This window comes from Hordeum vulgare, chromosome 2H, assembly GCF_904849725.1.
Source record: "Hordeum vulgare subsp. vulgare chromosome 2H, MorexV3_pseudomolecules_assembly, whole genome shotgun sequence".
In the NCBI taxonomy this organism is placed as follows: Eukaryota; Viridiplantae; Streptophyta; class Magnoliopsida; order Poales; family Poaceae; genus Hordeum; species Hordeum vulgare.
The window spans coordinates 523,420,660-523,425,139 of NC_058519.1; positions in this window are offsets into that span (position 1 = coordinate 523,420,660).

Consider the following 4,480-nt stretch of genomic DNA (forward strand, 5'->3'; position numbering starts at 1 on the left):
TTTGACATCCTATGTGCAATATTTCATAAATAATGCAACAACTACTAACATAATTCTAACAGACTTTTAGCATCGCTACGAGTGAGAAAGTCTCATCATAGTCAACTGTTTGATCTTGTCGGAAACATCTTTGCGACAAGTCGAGCTTTTCTTAATAGTGACTTATCACCATCGTCGTCTGTCTTCCTTTTAAAGATCCATCTTTACTCAATAGTCCAACGACCATCAAGTAGTTCTTCCAAAGTCTACACTTTGTTTTCATACATGGATCCTCTCTCGGATTTCATGGCCTCCAGCCATTTGTCGGAATCCGGGCCCACCATCGCTTCTCCACAGCTTGTAGGTTCATTATTGTTCAACAACATGACCTCCAAGACAGGGTTACCATACCACTCTGTAGTAGTACGCGACCTTGTCGACCTACGAGGCTTGTAGTAACTTGATTTGATGCTCGATGATCACCATCATCAGCTTTCACTTCAATTGGTGTAGGCGCCACAGGAACAACTTCCTGCGCCCTGCAACACACTGGTTGAAGTGATGGTTCAATAACCTCATCAAGTTCTACCACGCTCCCACTCAATTCTTTCGAGAGAAACCTTTCCTCGAGAAAGGATCCGTTTCTAGAAACAAACACTTTGCTTTCGGATCTGAGATAGGAGATGTACCCAACTATTTTGGATATCCTATGAAGATAGCAATGATAAGGATGTGGAGATTGAACCGACGGTTAATCTTGATAACACACAACCTAAGAGATACGATAAGAATGACTTCACTGCTAGGAAGCATGGTAAAGAAAGGGAGCCATGGGTTCAGAGACCCATGCCCTTTCCTCCTAAGCCATCCAAGAAAAAGGATGATGAGGATTTTGAGCGCTTTATTCAAATGTTGAGACCCATCTTTCTGCAGATGCGGTTAATTGATATGCTCAAAATGTCTCCATATGCCAAGTACATGAAAGATATCGTGACTAATAAACGGAAGATACCAGATCTTGAGATCTCCACCATGCTCGCCAATTACAATTTTAAAGGTGGAACTCCTAAGAAACTTGGTCATCCCGGAGTGCCTATTCCTTGCTCCATTAAAGGAAACTACCTAAGAACTACCTTATGTGACCTTGGAGCCGGTGTTAGTGTTATGCCTCTCTCTCTTTATCATAGACTTGAACTAGATAAGTTGACACCCACTAAAATTTCTGTGCAAATGGCCGACAAATAATCTTCTTACCCTGTCGGCATTTGCGAGGATGTGCCTGTTGTGGTTGCTAATGTTACTATCTTAACGGACTTTGTTATCCTGGATATTCCTGAGGATGATGCGATGGCGATCATTCTTGGAAGACAATTCTTAAGCACCGCAAGGGCTGTTATAGATTGCAGCAAAGGCAATGTCACCTTCCATGTCAACGGTAATGAGCATACGGTGCACTTTCCGAAGAAACGATATCAAGTACATTGCATCAATGCTATTGAAAAAACTTCATTGATTCTTATTGGGAGCTTTGAATGCCCTATTCCTCGTGTCAAGATGAAGTATGATTTGCTTGTTGGGGAGATACACATCCCCATTGATGTGGCCTAGTGACTATTTGGAAATTCTCCGTCCTCTTTTGCGATTCGAGAAAGTTTTGTCGAGGGGATTGATTAACCCCATTGATGAATTTCTTTCGATGACCATGAAATGGATGAATCAAGGAGTCACATACCTCTGTTTTAAGCTTTCACTTTCTGTTGCTTAGCAGAAAAATGATAGATTTACTTTATTTTTTCCTGTTTTCTGTTTTAGCGTCCTGGAGAAAAGTACCCTGAAAATAAAAATTCTCTGATGGTCCTGAAAATAAAATATGATTTTTTCTGGATTTATTGAAAAATACTGGGACTGAGAGCTGGCCTGGGGGCCACACCAGTAGAACAACAAGCCGTGTAGCCGCGGCTACTAAGCTTGTGGGGCCCACAGGGACCCCCTCCACTCATTCCAGCTGCCATCCTCTTCTTCTACCTCTAGAAAAAATCGTTTCACAGCTCAAACCCGTGTTCTTGCTCATTTGGCTGTGATTTTCCATCTCCTTGCTCAAAGCACCATTCTCCGTACCGTTTTGGGGAAATTACTCCTTGGTAAGTGACTCCTCCATTGGTCCAATTAGTTTCTACTATAGTGCATTATCCCTCGCGTATTCTTGCTACCTTGGTGACCCTGTTCTTGAGCTTGAAATGTTGACTTTAGCTGGTCCCAAGTAGTTTTACCGTGTGATACGGTCTCTAGGCACTAGTAGGAGTAGTTGCTACAAGGTTTGGTTGGTGTTTATTCACTTTTCTCTTGAACTTCAAAAATTTCAGCAAAAAGAAATTAAGTTGAGGAGGAAGTTTCATGGTGGTTCCTCAAGTAAGAAGGGTCCCCGTCTTTCTATTCGGGAGCCCGATACTTATCAACTAAGGGACCCACTGGTACAACCATGTGAATGGCCTTACGATGAGTTCATGATCGAAGCAGGCTTCAAGGATGAGTTTGATACACTTGTCCACAATGTCGGGTTAGAAGAATTGCTCTCAGATAAATGTGAACAGTATGCTATGCTCACTGCCTCTTTCGTGCGTAGATTTAAATTTTCAGTTGGCTATGACTCATCCATACTGTTTGCTCTGTATGATAAATCCTACACCATGGATTTGGAAGATTTCAATAGGATTTGCAAGATACCTGATGGGGTAGTCTTAATGATCCTGCTAAGTCTTCGGTTAGAGATTTTGTCTCTAGTATAAATGTTGGAGAAACTAGAGACATCACGCAAGCTACCATAGGAAGCATTCATTTCCCTGCCTTGCACTGCTTTGCCCTCTTCATAGGTAGATGCATTAACGTCAAGGTTGAACATTGTCACCTATGCGCATCCGACCTTAGTATCCTTAAGAGCGCAGTAACAGGTGACAGGAGCTTCAACATGGGAGCTATAATAGCAAGGAGGTTGAATAATAATGCCATTGATGGGGATTTCTTTGGTGGGATTTATGCTACGCGCTTAGCAAATTTTCTTGGACTACCCATCCGTTTAGGAGATCCCCCTCTCCGTACAACCTACCTTGATTGTGTCGCTCTGACACGCTATCAGTTTCGCAAGAGAGATGAGGAATCCCTCGTTTACTGGTTAGTATTTAATCGGCAACATGCTTTTCATATTACGCTTCCTGCTCCTGCCTTCTTTGACTTTCAGGTTAAATGAAGATATTACATAACCATTGCAGAAGCAGAGGAGTATGAGAGGGAGGCTGAGACTTCTCGTCTCCGCGAAGCACTATTCATGCAGTGGCTGCAGCGCTACCGTACAACCCACATTATGATTTTGGGTATCACCCGGACCAGCCTTGGGGGTAGACCAAGCTAGGCCAAAAGCCTAAGCTTGGGGGAGTACATGTTTGCACCAACTTTACATTCATGCTTATGCTTTCACTTTGTTAGTCGGTGTTTACACTTTGCCACTGTATTATCCATGCTAGTTTATTTTCGTTTTCTTGTTTTCTTGTTTTGAGTCCTTTTGAGAAAACCCAAAAAGATTTTTCTTTCTTCTTTTGCTTGTTGGGAGCTTTCCCGTGTAAATAGTTTTCTTTTTTTTTTGAGTTGAGGTAGAAGACCATGGTTACAATATTTAGTGGCTCTCGCATCATACATGTTCATTTGTTAAAGAGCCATATTACTTTGTCTTATCCTATGTGTTTGCGTGCAGATTCAGCTTAGTCCAATGCACGAGCACTCTTATTATTGTTCACATCGTTCGATCGTGCAAGTGAAAGGCAATAATGATGATATATGATGAAGTGACTGAGACTGGAAAAGCTGGTATGAACTCTATCTATTTTGTTTTTGTAAATATGACTAGCTTGTCGTCCCATATTCAGCTTTGTTGAGAGAGAACCATGTTTGCAATGACAACTTAGAGATCATTGTTTCTGATGCCATGCTTAATTAGCTAGGAGGTTATAATGGGTTGTCTTGAATCCCGACATAGATTTTGAGATAACTATGATGTAGTATGATAGGATGGTATTCTCCTTTGAATGATTCAAGTGGCTTGACTTGGCGCATGTTCATGCATATAGTTGAAACAAAATCAACATAGCCTCTATGATGTTCGTGTTCATGGTGATTTATATCCTGCTCATGCTTGCACTCAATGTTAGTCAAACTCATTGCATCTTGATGACTGTTGTTGCTCTCTAGTTGGTTGCTTCCTAGTCTTTTGCTAGACTTCACTTGTACTAAGCGAAATACTGCTTGTGCATTCACTTCCATAAACCCAAAAAATTTCCATGAGAGTCCACTATACCTACCTATTTGCGGTATCCACCTGCCGTTCCAAGTAAATTTGAATGTGCCATTCTCTAAACCTTCAAGAAATAATCTGTTTTGCATGCCCGAACCACTCATGTGGTGATAGGGGGCTATTGGTATCTTCCATGTTAGGCGTGTTATCCTCGACATG